Source organism: Littorina saxatilis, linkage group LG14 (assembly GCF_037325665.1).
Source record: "Littorina saxatilis isolate snail1 linkage group LG14, US_GU_Lsax_2.0, whole genome shotgun sequence".
NCBI classification, from domain to species: Eukaryota; Metazoa; Mollusca; class Gastropoda; order Littorinimorpha; family Littorinidae; genus Littorina; species Littorina saxatilis.
Genome location: NC_090258.1, coordinates 2,917,202 through 2,937,004, shown reverse-complemented (window position 1 = coordinate 2,937,004; position 19,803 = coordinate 2,917,202). Strand labels below are relative to the sequence as shown.

The 19,803-nt window shown below is 43.1% G+C and overlaps 1 protein-coding gene across 1 annotated transcript in view; it reads left to right on the top strand.

Annotated features, from left to right (window-relative positions):
- LOC138946896 (UPAR/Ly6 domain-containing protein qvr-like) overlaps window positions 1-19,803 on the top strand; it is a 79,396-nt gene that overhangs the window by 39,971 nt on the left and 19,622 nt on the right. The window lies entirely within an intron of this gene.

The window sequence follows — 19,803 nt, the reverse complement described above, 5'->3', positions numbered from 1 at the left end:
TTGGCGGTCACAATATGGGTTGATGTCCTATGAACAAGTTCGACCCAGAATGACAATAACTGATATATCGATACACAGGCTTGATGAATGTCATCTTAAAAACTAAATGAAAGGTTGAATAGTTCGCGCTTTTGAAACACTGTTGCTCAGTTTTGTGTTGTTTGTTTGGTATAAGTTACTGTAGTGTTGAGTAAGTTCCACTGATATTATACCGGCACGGTTGGCCTAGTGGTAAGGCGTCCGCCCCGTGATCGGGAGGTCGTGGGCTCGAACCCCGGCCGGGTCATACCTAAGACTTTAAAATTGGCAATCTAGTGGCTGCTCCGCCTGGCGTCTGGCATTATGGGGTTAGTGCTAGGACTGGTTGGTCCGGTGTCAGAATAATGTGACTGGGTGAGACATGAAGCCTAGTGCTGCGACTTCTGTCTTGTGTGTGGCGCACGTTATATGTCAAAGCAGCACCGCCCTGATATGGCCCTTCGTGGTCGGCTGGGCGTAAAGCAAACAAACAAACAAACAAACAAACAAACACTGATATTACCTTATTAAGCTCACTGTATTCCATCTACTCGTAAAGACAAAAGTCGGCAAGCATCAGCCCTCGGGCGTCTAATCGGATTCCTACGCCTCCTGCACCCCCCCCTCCCCCCCTCTCTCTCTCTTCCTTCTCTACCACGACATCCCCCATCAAAGGCTGGAGAAGAAGATCTACTTGTCTTGGCTGGAAGACGCAGTGGGAAAAGGAAGACAGTTAATGGAGGACCAGGCGAGCCGAATCCCTACCGCGGGTTTGCATGCAAGCAGCTGGAGATGGACGATACGCGAGTGCAATTTCCAGCTTGAACCCAGATCCAATCTCCTCTCGTTGATGTACATATGTTATGTACATGTCTGGGGCATATTCTGCCTTTTGTGTGTCCAGAAATTAATGAAGTGGATAATGTTGCACCCAGATGTCCTCACCTCCCCCCCCCACCCACACACACACACACACACACGCACACGCACGTACTTCTCTGTTCTCACTCCGAAAGCGGTGCAGAAACACACACACCAAAGAAAATGCTCATCATGAAATGTGTAAGTCTTCAGGGGGCAAACATTTTCTGTGCTCGAGGAATGTGTTCTGATTAGTTTGACACTGCTTTCCTGTGTCCATCTTCCTTCCTTCCTTTTTAACTTTCTGCCTTTCGTTCTTTCTTAAATAAGCATAATCAAGTTCTAGAACAATCTTCAGGGTTGCAATTGCCGGCCCCATTTTGCCATCTGTCACAGCAAGATTCGATTCCTGCTTGTCACTGGATTTAGCCGGCGACCTTGGAAATGTTTTCTGTGGAAGGCAAAATAAGGAGAAAGGCTGACACGAAGTATTCCTGACAGCTTATGTTAATGTTACCAGTCCCTCCTGTCCTGTCATTTTGAGTTCCCCCAGGGCGCTTTTGTGTGAACCTGGGTCCCATGGTAGCGTTGTAGTTAGCATACATTTCACTGAAGGATCCATTCCCTCACGTGAAAACCATCTTTTAAATCATAAAACATCCATGTATATACAGGATTGGATTTGTTGTGTGCATTAGATAAGAGCACTTTGCTACCAGTAGTAGATATCTGCAAGTAAACATCGCTGCCTAGCTGTTTCCTTAGAAAAGTGGGAATGTTTTGCTGAAAATGGGAATGTTTTGCTGAAAGTGGAAATGTTTTGCTGAAAGTGGGAATGTTTTGCTGAAGTGAAAGAGGGAATGTATCGATTGGACATTGGATTTTCCTTCCTTGAGCCGTGTGACGTCAGAGGCCGACAAAACTTTATGTATCGATTGGAGATTGGATTTCCCTTCTTTGAGTCATGTGACGTCAGAGGCCGACAAAACTTTATAATTTGGCTTTTCAGGTTGACCGAAACTTCAAAGGAACTCAAAAATAAAAACGTCATGTGTTTGATTGCATGTGTGTGTGCTGTTCAATGTCAAAACAACAACAAAGTGAGTACATGACGTGTGTTTTGTAGTTCCTTTGAAGTTTCGGTCAACCTGAAACGCCCAAATATGAAGCTTATGTGTTTGATTGCATGTGTGTGTGCCGGGGCTCGTTCAATCGTCAAAACAACAACAAAGTCATAGTACCTGAAAGGAATTCGATCGATACATAAATGTTATTTGCGTGTTTGACCAAAATATGACATTTTACACAGATCTCGACAGTCATTGTTCACCTCGACCGCTATCGCGGTCTCGGAGAACAATGACTGTCTCGATCTGTGTAAAATGTCATATTTTGGTCAAACACGCAAATAACGTATAATGTTTTGCTGAAAGTGGGAATGTTTTGCTGAAAGTGGGAATGTTTTGCTGAAGTGAAAGAGGGAATGTTTTGCTGAAAGTGGGAATGTTTTGCTGAAGTGAAAGTGGGAATGTTTTGCTGAAAGTGGAAATGTTTTGCTGAAAGTGGAAATGTTTTGCTGAAAGTGGAAATGTTTTGCTGAAAGTGGGAATGCTTGTCTGAAAGTGGAAATGTTTTGCTGAAAGTGGAAATGTTTTGCTGAAGAGAAATGTTTTCCTGTAGAAATGTATGACTGAATTTTGTTTGTAACTGACATCAGATATATATATAATATATATATCAACTCAGCAAACACAGGAAGCAGGCAGGCAGTTGATGCTTGGTATGTGTCCCTGTGGACGACTGCTGTTTCACAACCCACACCACCTCGAAAGTTATTACCGAAATTCGCCTGTTGCCGTCAGTTGCCAGGGTCTGTTGCCGTCAGTTGCCAGGGTCTGTTGCCGTCAGTTGCCAGGGTCTGTTGCCGTCAGTTGCCAGGGTCTGTTGCCGTCAGTTGCCATGGTCTGTTGCCGTCAGTTGCCAGGGTCTGTTGCCGTCAGTTGCAGGGTCTGTTGCCGTCAGTTGCCATGGTCTGTTGCCGTCAGTTGCCAGGGTCTGTTGCCGTCAGTTGCCAGGGTCTGTTGCCGTCAGTTGCCAGGGTCTGTTGCCGTCAGTTGCCAGGGTCTGTGCCGATTGCATCAAAACCGCGCGTCCCTTCCAAAGAAATCAACCCAGTTACGTTGCTCCATTGCTCTGCGTGTCTTAAAAACTACTAGGGGAGGTCCAGAGCAAAGCCCGATTGATTGGAACAGAAAATGAGAGAGATATCAGCATTTCTGCGTCTCAATTATCGCATGGAGAACATGGTTCTTGAGGAACCTATACGCAGTACTCTGCTTCTACGATGCACACACACCGCCGCTTTTACATAATTTGGCAAAACCTAAGCAGCGACCGAGGAGGAGGAAGAAGAAGAAGAAGAAGGCAAAGCACGATCAATAGGTGTGGTGATGTTTGCTTTTCCGCGGACCGAGTGATGAAGTTACCAAGTGGCTGTTTAGTCTGTGGCCCATTACACGTGTCTTGGCTCCGTCCGAAGAAGAAAATGACGATTCCGTTTCTATTTTCAAGCCCGGGGAATTCCGGAGGTGGGGTGGGGGTGTGTGTGTGTGAGAGAGAGAGAGAGAGAGAGAGAGAGAGAGAGAGAGAGAGAGAGAGAGTGTGTGTGTGTGTGTGTGTGGTGTGTGTGTGTGTGTGTACGTGTGTGTGTCAGAGAGAGAGTGTGTGTGTGTGTGTGTGTGTGTGTGTGTGTGTGTGTGTGCGTGCGTGAGTGCGTGCGTGTGTGTGTGTGTGTGTGTGTGTGTGTGTGTGTGTGTGTGTGTGTGTGTTTGATTTCAAATCGGGGTGTATTTGCTGTGTTATTCAATTCAGGCAGAACCATACAGAGAATGTCAAACAGAAGCATCACGTTCTTAGCTTCCACAAACCAAACAGTTTAAAGCACACCAAGCGAAGATTATAAAACAAATACGATCACTTAAGTCCCGAGACCCAAAAGCATAATTTTATTGGAAAATTGGAAATGGTAATGAGAAACATGAGAAAGAAGAATTTTTATCCCGAATTTCTTGTGAGACTTTTTTCCAACACTTCAAAGAAATGTTTACTATATATATATACAGCCGATACTGATGACTTGAGTACAGATCATGTCCATGGTGATTTGGAAAATGCATTTTTGAATCAGCCTTTTACAGAAGATGAAATTATTAAAGCCATACGTTGCCTCAAAAATTATGAGGCCTGTGGTAACGACCAAGTGATTGATGAGTTTTTGAAAGCATCCTCAGGAAAATTAATTACTGTGTTTACAAAGTTGTTTAATATTATATTGAGTTCCGGTATGACGCCTGACGAATGGTCGATTGGTTTATTGATGCCAATTTATAAACAAAAAGGAAGTAGTGATAACCCTTCTAATTATAGAGGGATCACTTTGCTGAGTTGTTTTGGGAAACTCTTCACCAGTGTTTTGAACAACAGATTGACTGCATTTATTTTAGCATTATTCAATTATTGGGCCTGAACAAGCTGGATTTCGTGCTAACCACTCAACCACTGATCATATATATTCACCCTGTATAGTATTATTGATTATTTCCTGTCCAAGAAAAAGCGACTATATTGCGTATTTGTCGATTATAAAAAAAGCTTTTGATTATGTTAAAAGATCATTTTTATGGCAAAAGTTGTTGGATTCTGGTGTAAATGGACGCATACTTTCGGTTGTGAAAGAGATGTACCGTAAAGCCAAGTCATGTGTGATGTTCCATAAAGAGCGATCAGATTATTCCCGTCGCAATATAACCTTCGTGGTTGAAAACGACGTTAAACACCAAATAAGGAAAGAAAAGAAAGTTTTAGAACACTAAACCACAAGCTGCCAATTCAGACAGGAAGATTTACAAATATAATACAGAAGGAACGAGTGTGTACCAAGTGCAATAATGGCGATATTGGTGACGAATTCCACTATGTGTTTAACTGCAGCTTATTTAACGAATTAAGAAATTTTTTTATCCCACTCAAGTATCGCAAAAGTCCAAATGTAATAACATTTCAACTTTTATTTTCAACAACAAATAAAAAAATATTGTTAAATTTAATTCACTTAATAAAAGGTATTTCAAAAGAATTTTAAACAGGTGTTGATAGGGAAAAAAATAAAAATAAAAAAATAAAAATAATGATTTAGACAGCTGATGGTAGGGTTCTTTATTCCCACGTAATGTTACGTAGGAATGAACGAGAACGATTATTTTGGAGATTTTATTTCCACATTGTGAAACAAGTTATTTTATTTTTTATTTTTTTCAACGGAACTAGTTTATGTGTATATATTGATGGAACAACCTGCATTCCTCTCTTTATTGTTACCAGCACGGTTGGCCTAGTGGTAAGGCGTCCGCCCCGTGATCGGGAGGTCGTGGGTTCGAACCCCGGCCGGGTCATACCTAAGACTTTAAAATTGGCAATCTAGTGGCTGCTCCGCCTGGCGTCTGGCATTATGGGGTTAGTGCTAGGACTGGTTGGTCCGGTGTCAGAATAATGTGACTGGGTGAGACATGAAGCCTGTGCTGCGACTTCTGTCTTGTGTGTGGCGCACGTTATATGTCAAAGCAGCACCGCCCTGATATGGCCCTTCGTGGTCGGCTGGGCGTTAAGCACACAAACAAACAAACAAACAAACAAACATTAAAACCCAAAAACCAACCAACCAACCAACCAACCGTTAAAACCTTGGCAAAATTGCCGATACTTTTGTTGTTGTTATTTGTGGTACGTGGCCAGGTGTGGAGATGGTCTTATTCCATGGAACAGTCAGTCCAGGCCTGAGATGTGATTAGAACACTTTGTAACGGAAGGACTGTGTGTGCCTTTAATTCAAACCTCGCGGTAACATTGCCAATACTTTTGTTGTTGTGAATTCGGCAAAGTTGCCAAAGGAAATAGATTGTAGCAACATCCGTGCTGTACACTGTAAGGCTGATGAGTTAGAAACACCACACACCACGTCCACAATATGCGGGTCTTCCGCTCTTCGTGCCAGGCTAACTCAATTCCTCCTTTGCCGGCAATGTCTCTCAAGTTCGATCGAAGTCTGGGACTGTCCGTGTCTCTTCAATAAACCGCTCTTCCTACCCCCGCCTCTGTCTATACCGGCTTGTGTGTGTGCGTGTGTGTTTGTGTGTGTGTGTGTGTGTGTGTGTGTGTGTGTGTGTGTGTGTGTGTGTCTGTAAGTCTGTGTGTGCGCGCGAATTTGTGCGCGCTCGCGTGTTTGTGTGTGTGTTTATGTGCTGCATTTACCAGAAAACATCCAAATTCTACTCAGTCTAGACACGGCTCGTTTCTTTTAGTGTCCCTGTATACATGTCTTTCTGTGTTTGTTTTGTTTCTGTCTGTCTGTTTTTATCAAAATCAAATCAAATCAAATTAACTGTATTATCTCAAATCTTAGATTCTACAGTCGTTTATGTTTCTGTCTGTCTGCATGAATGTCTGTCTGTTTTAATGTTTCTGCCTGTCTGCCTGTCTGTCTGTCTGTCTGTCTGTCTGTCTGTCTGTCTGCCTGTCTGTCTGTCTGTCTGTCTTATATGTCTGTCTGTCTGCATGTCTGACTGTGCAGACAAGAAACCGTGATAAAGGGGGAGCAACGCATGATGGCGTGTCAGTGACCGTGCCGCAAGTAGCTCGAATAATTTGATGGATTGGCTTGGATTATGGCCAGCGTCGCTGCTGGTCACAGTGGTGGTAGTGGTGGTGGTGGAGATGGGAGGAGGGAAGGGTGACGTTGAAAAGGAATGAGCCTTGGATAGAGATACACTTTAACCACAGGCTCAAGTGTGTGTGTGTGTGTTTGTGTGTGTAAGTAAATACTGCATCGCCGTTCATGAGAAAAATGCACCGCACTATATATTCTAAGCCATCTTTCCGATCATTGTCCTCATCGCGGTAGCGCCGTAATGGGAGTAGCGCCGTAATGGGAGTAGCGCCGTAATGGGAGTAGCGCCGTAATGGGAGTGCTACGAATCCGAAGGCCTTCCTTGATTGAGCTTGAAGTCTTCAGTACCGACAGATTCGTGCATCCAGCTCCGTCAAGTAGATTTTGCTAAGTGGATTATTCAGGCTCTACGCAAAACTGCACTCAGGGGGAGTCAGTGGTAGTCCTAGAACTGTCATAGCGTGACAAGGTGTAAGTAAGCGGGGCTGCAGTCCAATTGCTCTTTCCTTTCATATTAGCTGCCAGCTATACTACACTGCATCTATAGGTTTTACCGAGCGATCGAAGTAAGCAGGGAACTTTGGGGGACGGGTTCCACGTGCCTGAGTGCTGTTGTCAGGCTTAACAACCGGCGTCTTAATTCCCCAGCAATATTTCTGTGGTGAGGTCAAGGACAAAGAGAGGACAGGTAGGAAGAGACTCGAGTGATGAAAGGAGAAGAATGTAGTCTAGATAATATATGAGACACTTCTTCTTCGTTCATGGGCTGAAACACGTGGGATGCGTGCTCGGTATTTTATTGTTTCTATAACCTGCCGAACTCTAACAAAGACAACATGATCTTTTCCGTGCGCACTTGGTCTTGTACTTGCGTGTACACACGAAGGGGGATAAGGCACTAGCAGGTCTGCACCTGTGTACTGACCTGAAAGATCGGAAAAATCTCCACCCTTAACCAGGCGCGGCCGGGATTAGAAAAATCTCCACCCTTAACCAGGCGCGGCCGGGATTAGAAAAATCTCCACCCTTAACCAGGCGCGGCCGGGATTAGAAAAATCTCCACCCTTAACCAGGCGCGGCCGGGATTAGAACACTCAACCTACCGCATTGGAGGCCGGTGTAACACGAGAAAATTACTCCCACGAGATTTTTACTCCGGAGTAAACATTTCGTACGAAAAAGTTACTCCCTTTGCGAAAAAAGCACTCCCCCATTGCACGAGAAAATTACTCCCCAAGACAGGTGAGTTCCGAGTAAACATTTCGTACAAAAATGTTACTCCCCTGACGAATAAATAACGAATAAATTACTTCACCCCAACACGAGCAATTTAACTTCCCATGCCAGGTGTACGAAATTTTTACTCCCTTGTCCCCTGTTAGTCTTGGTGGTGGAAGGGGTGGAAGGAGGGTAGCGCGACATTCGTGTGCGCGAGATCACTTATTGGCATTATCCCTACGCCCGCATCTCATTTTTGCGTACGAGATTTTTACTGGAAGTAAAAAAAATGGGGAGTAAAAATTTCGTGGAGGGAGTAATTTTTTCGTGCCTTGGGGAGTTCTTTTCTTGTACGAAAAGTGTACTCGGAGTAAGAATTTCGTACGAAATATTTACTCCGGAGTAAATTTTTCGTGGAGTAAAAATTTCGTGTTACACCGGCGTTTTAGCCACCAGACCATTGCGCCCGTCATATGACAAACAAAGGGAAGGAAGCGCCCTGAATGCATACGACATGTGCAATAAGACTATGGAGTAAGTGAGAGTTATGCGGAAATGATCTCCTGGCACCTGAGAGAATAACAAGCATTAACACGAACAGTTAAGCGACTTTCATTTCATGTTGAGATAATTGTTAGAATGAAGAAAACAAAATAGCCTGAAATCCAGAATTCTGAATAGAAGTGCATTTCAGTGCTTGCTCTTTCGTTTCACGCGTGTGATTCTTTGATTTCTGCTCCGTTCGCGGGTTACAACTCCCACGTTCACTCGAATATCTCATTGGTGGACTTTTAAATGCATGGTTGTTTCTGCCCCGCCATTTGGGCAGTCGTACTCCGCTTTTCGGTGGTGCTTATGAATGTAACATTTATTTCTGATTTCGCGTGCCTTTGAAGTAGGGTTGCCAGAAATAGCTAAGCACAGGGCCTATGCACACGATAATTTGATTTAGAGGATGTGCCAATACATCATCATCTGTAATCCTGATTCCCATCAACGCAATAGATGGACTCGATATGATTGTCTGTGTGTGTAGTCGGAACTTGCTTTTGTTTTGACGAGAGAGAGAGAGAGAGAGAGAGAGAGAGAGAGAGAGAGAGAGAGAGAGAGAGAGAGAGAGAGAGAGAGAAAGAGAAAGAGAGAGAGAGAGAGAGCGTGGGGGGAGAGAGGTAGAGGGGGATGAGAGAGGGAGAGACAGACAGAAAAGAGAGAGAAGAGAGAGAGAGAGGTGAGAGGGAGGAAGGAAGGATGGATGGAGAGAGAATACAGTCAGACACTCTCTTTGTGTGTGTGTGTGTGTGTGTGTGTGTGTGTGTGTGTGTGTGTGTGTGTGTGTGTGTGTGTGTGTGTGTGTGTGTGTGTGTGTTTCTGCGTGTGTGTGTGTTTCTACGTGTGTGTGTGTGTATATATGTTCATGTATCCTGCTGCGAACTGTTTCGTTTGAGACTGTTCCAGAAATAGCCAAGCCGAGGGTCAGTGCACACGATAATTTGATTTCGGGGATGTCCAAATACATAATCTGTAAGTCTAATTCCCATTTACGCAATTGATGGACGAAATCTTCGGGCTTAGCCGAGTTATCTGTATGTGTTGACTTACATTTGTTTCGGGCTAGCCGCTGACACAGAGAGAGAGAGAGAGAGAGAGAGAGAGAGAGAGAGAGAGAGAGAGAGAGAGAGAGAGAGAGAGAGAGAGAGAGAGAGAGAGTGAGAGAGAGAGAGAGAGAGAGAGGGGGGGGGGGGGGGGTAGGGAGGGAGGGAGGGAGGAGGGGAAGGAGATAAAGAGAGGGAAAGACAGAGTGCGTGCATGCGTGCGAGAGGGAGGGGGAGGGAGAGAGGGAGGGGGAGGGAGAGAGGGAGAGGGAGAGAGGGAGGAAGAGAGAGAGAGAGATAAAGAGAGGGAAAGACAGAGACAGAATGCGTGCGAGCGTGCGTGTTTTTGTTTGTGTGTTTGTATGTGCGTGCGCGCTCGCGCGCGCGCGCATGTGTGTGTGTGAGTGTGTGTGTGTGTGAGTGTGTGTGTTTATTTACTAAAGCCCTCATAACACCACAATTGAATGAATATAATTTGTATTAGGCAGTGAAACTTGTGTTTAAGGACTGTAATGTTGACATATTACAATGAAAGCCTTTTTCTCAAAATTGCTGACTTTTCTACTGCATGTCAGTATGCTTCAGTCAAGTTTCTATATTTACCTCCCTTTAAAGACCGATAGCTCTCTATATTTACCTCCCTTTAAAGACCGATAGCTCTCAAAACGTTATAGCTGTTTAACACTTTGGCTATTGTAGACTCCAATACATTGCTAGGAATATCATTCATTGCAAAAGCAGCTTGGCTATTTTTAGCTTCATTGTATAAACTCATTTATTTCCATCGCTGGTGTTCGACATTGCCAAGAAATTACCATTCCCCAGCCGTCTTTCGGGATTGGTTTAGCTGTTCAGCATTGGCAGCAGTAGCAGTTTATGGGGCTATTGTTAATGTTATTGGCACGTCAATTTGGGAACACTTGACAGTAGCCTTTCTATTAGTATTGCCAGTGACTATGCACTGACTTTCCGTTTAGTGTCATGTGACAACATCTGTTTTAGTTGTCGGCAGTGACAGCAGATACAGTTCTCTGTAATAGTAGAAAAAACATTGTAAGTTTTTAGAGCTTTGGGTTATTTTTCCTCAGGAGCACATAAAACTACATTGCCATACCGATGATTCATTGTCTGATAGACACTGTGTTGGTCACTTGTTAAGCCTGTGTTGGTCAAAATGGGGTCTTGTATTTGATACACCAGTGACATCTGGCATCGACCACAATACCACAACAAATGTTAGTGACATAGATCTGGCATCGAGCACAATACCACAACAAATGTTAGTGACATAGATCTGGCATCGACCACAATACCACAACAAATGTTAGTGACATAGATCTGGCATCGACCACAATACCACAACAAATGTTAGTGACATAGATCTGGCATCGACCACAATACCATAACAAATGTTAGTGACATAGATCTGGCATCGACCACAATACCATAACAAATGTTAGTGACATAGATCTGGCATCGACCACAATACCATAACAAATGTTAGTGACATGGATCTGGCATCGACCACAATACCATAACAAATGTTAGTGACATGGATCTGGCATCGACCACAATACCATAACAAATGTTAGTGACATAGATCTGGCATCGACCACAATACCATAACAAATGTTAGTGACATAGATCTGGCATCGACCACAATACCATAACAAATGTTAGTGACATAGATCTGGCATCGACCACAATACCATAACAAATGTTAGTGACATAGATCTGGCATCGACCTCAATACCAGAACAAATGTTAGTGACATAGATCTGGCATCGACCACAATACCAGAACAAATGTTAGTGACATAGATCTGGCATCGACCACAATACCATAACAAATGTTAGTGACATAGATCTGGCATCGACCACAATACCATAACAAATGTTAGTGACATAGATCTGGCATCGACCTCAATACCATAACAAATGTTAGTGACATAGATCTGGCATCGACCACAATACCAGAACAAATGTTAGTGACATAGATCTGGCATCGACCACAATACCAGAACAAATGTTAGTGACATAGATCTGGCATCGACCACAATACCATAACAAATGTTAGTGACTTGGGAAGACCATCCTCATTGGAGTTGCAGAGCCAACTCCGAGTTCATTCATTCATGTATTGAAAAGCGAAACAGTCTTTTTTGAACCCAAACGACAAACACTATCGATGATAATTATCTTGGGAACATGTTTATTTGTGTATGCATTCTGTGCAGCGCTTAGAACTATTGATTGGAAATGTGCCACAGAAGTATTCTTATTATGATCTTCTTCTTCTTGTTCGTGTTCTTGTTCTTCTTGTTCTTGTTCTTGTTCTTGTTCTTCTTCTTCTTCTTCTTCTTCTTCTTCTTCTTCTTCTTCTTCTTCTTCTTCTTCTTCTTCTTCTTCTTCTTCAGCGTTCGATGATGGTTGTGTCTATATTCGTTGGCCCGTGATGTTGACGAAGTGGGCTGTCAGTTTGAGGTCCTGGGTGCTGGTGTCCAGCGTTGTCCCCGTGGGTCAGACTTATTTCCTCTCACTGCAGTGGAGTTGGCAGAGCTGCAGGAATTAAAGTGCTGCGGTGTCTGGTACATGGTCCGCCTCTCCGCAGTCGCAAAGGGCCGATGTCAAACCTTTGTATATATCGGTGGCTGTACAGTCATGATTAGCATCTGGTGTTTCTCTATGGTGCCCCCATCCAACCCCACCCCAAATTAATAGATGCCTCGTTTGTGATGAGTCCAATCTCCTGCAAAACGCACACACACACACACACGCACGCACACACACACACGCACGCACGCACGCACGCACGCACACACACACACACACACACACATACATACACACACACATGCACGCACGCACGCACGCACGCACGCACACACACACACACACACACACATAATATATCTATCTGAGTCCATCTTTGGACCGACTGGCACTGATCGTTTCAGCCGCTGACTGGTCGGACACAATCTCCTTAGTCTGGACATCTGTCCCGGTGCTTGCTGAAGCTCTTTGTCCGCAGTAAAGCCGGTTCAAGGAAAATTCAGAGAGAAAATAACCAACCAAACAAACAACCAAACACACACACACACACATACACACACACGCACGCACGCACGCACGCACGCAAGAACACACACACACACACACACACACACACACACACACACACACACACACACACACACCTCTAGATAGGACACTATTTACGTTTTGAAGGCATTGTTCCACTAAAACATATAACTGAACATGCCAGCTAAGAAAATAATGCAAACGTTCCCTTCGGTATTAATCTTATCAGCACGCATGATTATGTTCGCGGCATTTTGGTGCACCAATGATTTTTGGTTAGCCACAAAATCCCTCCCTAATTTCCCAAGCCTCTTGCACACTAATCAACTTAGCGAATGTTCCGGCAGTCCATGCCTGAGGAGTTGCCACAAGGGGAGCAACTCAGGTGGCAAAGTTCATTTCCTGTCTTAGCTGGTTCGTTGAAACTGTAAAAGTAAGGATGTTTGCTGAAATTTGGAGAAAGTGGATGGGGGTGGGGGCGTGGGCGTGTGTCAAAGTAAACAAAGAATTCACCGAAATGTCACGAATATATTGATTTTTAAAGGCACAGTCCTTCTAGTACAAACGATTTGGCTCACCGTCTCCGATCTGGCCAAACTTCGAGGATTAGGCCATGTCTCCGTTTTGACACGTGTGCCAACAACCAACAGAATGACTGCTGCATGGGCAAATCCAAAAACAACCAACAGAATGACTGCTGCATGGGCAAATCCAAAAACAACCAACAGAATGACTGCTGCATGGGCAAATCCAAAAACAACCAACAGAATGACTGCTGCATGGGCAAATCCAAAAACAACCAACAGAATGACTGCTGCATGGGCAAATCCAAAAACAACCAACATAATGACTGCTGCATGGGCAAATCCAAAAACAATCAACAGAATGACTGCTGCATGGGCAAATCCAAAAACAACCAACAGAATGACTGCTGCATGGGCAAATCCAAAAACAACCAACAGAATGACTGCTGCATGGGCAAATCCAAAAACAATCAACAGAATGACTGCTGCATGGGCAAATCCAAAAACAACCAACAGAATGACTGCTGCATGGGCAAATCCAAAAACAACCAACAGAATGACTGCTGCATGGGCAAATCCAAAAACAATCAACAGAATGACTGCTGCATGGGCAAATCCAAAAACAACCAACAGAATGACTGCTGCATGGGCAAATCCAAAAACAACCAACAGAATGACTGCTGCATGGGCAAATCCAAAAACAATCAACAGAATGACTGCTGCATGGACAAATCCAAAAACAACCAACAGAATGACTGCTGCATGGGCAAATCCAAAAACAATCAACAGAATGACTGCTGCATGGGCAAATCCAAAAACAACCAACAGAATGACTGCTGCATGGGCAAATCCAAAAACAATCAACAGAATGACTGCTGCATCATGGGCAAATCCAAAAACAATCAACAGAATGACTGCTGCATCATGGGCAAATCCAAAAACAACCAACAGAATGACTACTGCATGGGCAAATCCAAAAACAACCAACAGAATGACTGCTGCATGGGCAAATCCAAAAACAATCAACAGAATGACTGCTGCATGGGCAAATCCAAAAACAATCAACAGAATGACTGCTGCATCATGGGCAAATCCAAAAACAATCAACAGAATGACTGCTGCATCATGGGCAAATCCAAAAACAACCAACAGAATGACTACTGCATGGGCAAATCCAAAAACAACCAACAGAATGACTGCTGCATGGGCAAATCCAAAAACAACCAACAGAATGACTGCTGCATGGGCAAATCCAAAAACAACCAACAGAATGACTGCTGCATGGGCAAATCCAAAAACAACCAACAGAATGACTGCTGCATGGGCAAATCCAAAAACAACCAACAGAATGACTGCTGCATGGGCAAATCCAAAAACAACCAACAGAATGACTGCTGCATGGGCAAATCCAAAAACAATCAACAGAATGACTACTGCATGGGCAAATCCAAAAACAACCAACAGAATGACTGCTGCATGGGCAAATCCAAAAACAATCAACAGAATGACTACTGCATGGGCAAATCCAAAAACAACCAACAGAATGACTGCTGCATGGGCAAATCCAAAAACAACCAACAGAATGACTGCTGCATGGGCAAATCCAAAAACAACCAACAGAATGACTGCTGCATGGGCAAATCCAAAAACAACCAACAGAATGACTGCTGCATGGGCAAATCCAAAAACAACCAACAGAATGACTGCTGCATGGGCAAATCCAAAAACAACCAACAGAATGACTGCTGCATGGGCAAATCCAAAAACAACCAACAGAATGACTGCTCCATGGGCAAATCCAAAAACAACCAACAGAATGACTGCTGCATGGGCAAATCCAAAAACAACCAACAGAATGACTACTGCATGGGCAAATCCAAAAACAACCAACAGAATGACTGCTGCATGGGCAAATCCAAAAACAACCAACAGAATGACTGCTGCATGGGCAAATCCAAAAACAACCAACAGAATGACTACTGCATGGGCAAATCCAAAAACAACCAACAGAATGACTGCTGCATGGGCAAATCCAAAAACAACCAACAGAATGACTGCTGCATGGGCAAATCCAAAAACAACCAACAGAATGACTGCTGCATGGGCAAATCCAAAAACAACCAACAGAATGACTGCTGCATGGGCAAATCCAAAAACAACCAACAGAATGACTGCTGCATGGGCAAATCCAAAAACAACCAACAGAATGACTGCTGCATGGGCAAATCCAAAAACAACCAACAGAATGACTGCTGCATGGGCAAATCCAAAAACAACCAACAGAATGACTGCTGCATGGGCAAATCCAAAAACAACCAACAGAATGACTGCTGCATGGGCAAATCCAAAAACAACCAACAGAATGACTGCTGCATGGACAAATCCAAAAACAACCAACAGAATGACTGCTGCATGGGCAAATCCAAAAACAACCAACAGAATGACTGCTGCATGGACAAATCCAAAAACAACCAACAGAATGACTGCTGCATGGGCAAATCCAAAAACAACCAACAGAATGACTGCTCCATGGGCAAATCCAAAAACAACCAACAGAATGACTGCTGCATGGGCAAATCCAAAAACAACCAACAGAATGACTGCTGCATGGGCAAATTCAAAAACAACCAACAGAATGACTGCTGCATGGGCAAATCCAAAAACAACCAACAGAATGACTGCTGCATGGGCAAATCCAAAAACAACCAACAGAATGACTGCTGCATGGGCAAATCCAAAAACAACCAACAGAATGACTGCTGCATGGGCAAATCCAAAAACAAGCAACAGAATGACTGCTGCATGGGCAAATCCAAAAACAACCAACAGAATGACTGCTCCATGGGCAAATCCAAAAACAACCAACAGAATGACTGCTGCATGGGCAAATCCAAAAACAACCAACAGAATGACTGCTGCATGGGCAAATCCAAAAACAACCAACAGAATGACTGCTGCATGGGCAAATCCAAAAACAACCAACAGAATGACTGCTGCATGGGCAAATCCAAAAACAACCAACAGAATGACTGCTGCATGGGCAAATCCAAAAACAACCAACAGAATGACTGCTGCATGGGCAAATCCAAAAACAACCAACAGAATGACTGCTGCATGGGCAAATCCAAAAACAACCAACAGAATGACTGCTGCATGGGCAAATCCAAAAACAACCAACAGAATGACTGCTGCATGGGCAAATCCAAAAACAACCAACAGAATGACTGCTGCATGGGCAAATCCAAAAACAATCAACAGAATGACTGCTGCATGGGCAAATCCAAAAACAATCAACAGAATGACTGCTGCATGGGCAAATCAACAGAATGACTGCTGCATGGGCAAATCCAAAAACAATCAACAGAATGACTGCTGCATGGGCAAATCCAAAAACAATCAACAGAATGACTGCTGCATGGGCAAATCCAAAAACAACCAACAGAATGACTGCTGCATGGGCAAATCCAAAAACAATCAACAGAATGACTGCTGCATGGGCAAATCCAAAAACAACCAACAGAATGACTGCTGCACGGGCAAATCCAAAAACAACCAACAGAATGACTGCTGCATGGGCAAATCCAAAAACAACCAACAGAATGACAGTCACTGCTGCATGGGCAAATCCAAAAACAATCAACAGAATGACTGCTGCATGGGCAAATCCAAAAACAATCAACAGAATGACTGCTGCATGGGCAAATCCAAAAACAACCAACAGAATGACTGCTGCATGGGCAAATCCAAAAACAACCAACAGAATGACTGCTGCATGGGCAAATCCAAAAACAATCCACAGAATGACTGCTGCATGGGCAAATCCAAAAACAATCAACAGAATGACTGCTGCATGGGCAAATCCAAACACAATCAACAGAATGACTGCTGCACGGGCAAATCCAAAAACAACCAACAGAATGACTGCTGCATGGGCAAATCCAAAAACAACCAACAGAATGACTGCTGCATGGGCAAATCCAAAAACAAAGAGACTGCCAACGTTCCAAAATTCAAAATCAAAAAACAAGAAAGGTAGGTTGTTGGAACGTTTGTTATTGACAAAACAATACAGTCACAGACATTTCGACCCAACGGTCTTTTAAGTGAACAGACAAACAAATATTCACACAAAACTTATCTTGATAGTTCTATCTGTTTACGTCCACTCGTCAGGAAGCCGAGCGAATGAATGATTGTATTTATGGGCAGAAAGGGATTTGTTATTAAAACTTAAACTGTACCTGTTGGTTGTTTCTTTTTAGCATGCAAGGCAAGTCTTTATCATTCTGTTTACGATTAAAAAAAAATTGACCAGGAACTGAAATTTGTTTCAAGAATAGGAAAGAGAAGAAAAAGAAGAAGAAAAAGTTACCTGTCAAAATAGGACGATTTGGCTACGTGGTTATTAATACGCTGACAATTTTAACTTTTCTGTGCTAATTGTCCCATGTACGGGTATTATCCTCAAACAGAACAGATATATTGTGATGCAATACAAACAGAACAGATATATTGTGATGCAATACAAACAGAACAGATATATTGTGATGCAATACAAACAGAACAGATATATTGTGATGCAATACAAACAGAACAGATATATTGTGATGCAATACAAACAGAACAGATATATTGTGATGCAATACAAACAGAACAGATATATTGTGATGCAATACAAACAGAACAGATATATTGTGATGCAATACAAACAGAACAGATATATTGTGATGCAATACAAACAGAACAGATATATTGTGATGCAATACAAACAGAACAGATATATTGTGATGCAATACAAACAGAACAGATATATTGTGATGCAATACAAACAGAACAGATATATTGTGATGCAATACAAACAGAACAGATATATTGTGATGCAATACAAACAGAACAGATATATTGTGATGCAATACAAACAGAATAGATATATTGTGATGCAATACAAACAGAACAGATATATTGTGATGCAATACAAACAGAACAGATATATTGTGATGCAATACAAACAGAACAGATATATTGTGATGCAATACAAACAGAACAGATATATTGTGATGCAATACAAACAGAACAGATATATTGTGATGCAATACAAACAGAACAGATATATTGTGATGCAATACAAACATGAAATGGAGTTGATTACACAGTGTGCGTGATACAATATAGTACAACGCGCCTGGGGTATTTCCCTCTTTGCTAGCATTAGGGGCCTACGCGTTTATTGATCAGTTCGTGTGTAACGTCAGGAATGGAGGCAAACTTGCGTTTCATCACAGATAATGCAGCTTCCCCTTTTTAGTCTCATTTCCATCCGAAGTTATTTTTGGCGTTTGTCACCGAAGTGAAAAGCCTATTAAAGAGAAACGTTAGGCGTATTAGGGGGGAGAGTGGGGACTAACGGTGGGCGTATTAGGGGGGAGAGTGGCGACTAACGTTAGGCGTATTAGGGGGGAGAGTGGCGACTAACGTTAGGCGTATTAGGGGGGAGAGTGGCGACTAACGTTAGGCGTATTAGGGGGGAGAGTGGCGACTAACGTTAGGCGTATTAGGGGGGAGAGTGGCGACTAACGTTAGGCGTATTAGGGGGGAGAGTGGCGACTAACGTTAGGCGTATTAGGGGAGAGAGTGGCGACTAACGTCAGGCGTATTAGGGGGGAGAGTGGCGACTAACGGTGGGCGTATTAGGGGGGAGAGTGGCGACTAACGTTAGGCGTATTAGGGGGGAGAGTGGCGACTAACGGTGGCTTTGTGAAGGATCGCTGGTAAAACCCCAGAACTAATTACGGTGACGGGAGATGCCAATGACCCAGTTAATGTATTGTTTAAAGGCACGCTCCTTCTACCTTAAAGCGGCGATGTGTCAATTGAACTCCGGTTCGGGACCCTTCTTTGTGCCTTGTGACGTCAGAGGCCGAGTTAAACTCAGTTTTGGCGGCTAACCGAGAGTGCAAAAAAGAACAGGTCTGTGTGCGTTCAATCGTAACAAATAAAAGGAACTATGAAAACAAAATTGATCGATAAATATATGTTATTTATATTTTTGACCAAAATACGAAATTTGACACAGATCTCGGCAGTCGTTGTTCACCTCGACCGCTAGCGCGGTTTCGGAGAACAATGAATGCCTCGATCTGTGTAAAATGTCATATTTTGGTCAAAAGTACCAATAACGTATGATACGTATATTATTCACCATCATTGATGCGTTCAGGCTTTTTCATGCAAACAGTGCATATGGCATGGCTGCATCTTGTGCAAAGTGGGATTTTTTTTATTTCTTTTTTATTTATTCATTTATTCATTTAATTAATTTCGCAAAACAAAATTAGTTCAGCAGACTGACATCGATATATATATATATCACTTAAGAAATTGATTCTCAAAGAAGTGTTTGTGTTGTGTAACAAACCCTCCTGTTTTCGACCTCTCATTCTGGTGACATATTGTCTTTCAGTGTGAATGTCGTGACATCAGAAGTACACAAGACAGCCGTACAAGCTTATTATGCCTGCATGCGCTCGATAGATAACCGATAGGTCTTACTTTGTGTCTCATAACATTATTACATTTTGATTTGGGGGTCGATTTTTTTTTAAATCAAGGCCTAGGTTTTTTGGGGGGTCGATTTAGGGGTTCCGTCATCATAACATTGTTACATTTTAATTTGGGGGTCAATGTTTTTAAATCAAGGCATAGTTTTTGGGGGCTCGATTTAGGGGTTCCCTCTTTTAAGTGACTGCCACGTGAGTCTTGCGTATATCTTCAATTCGAAAAATGTTACA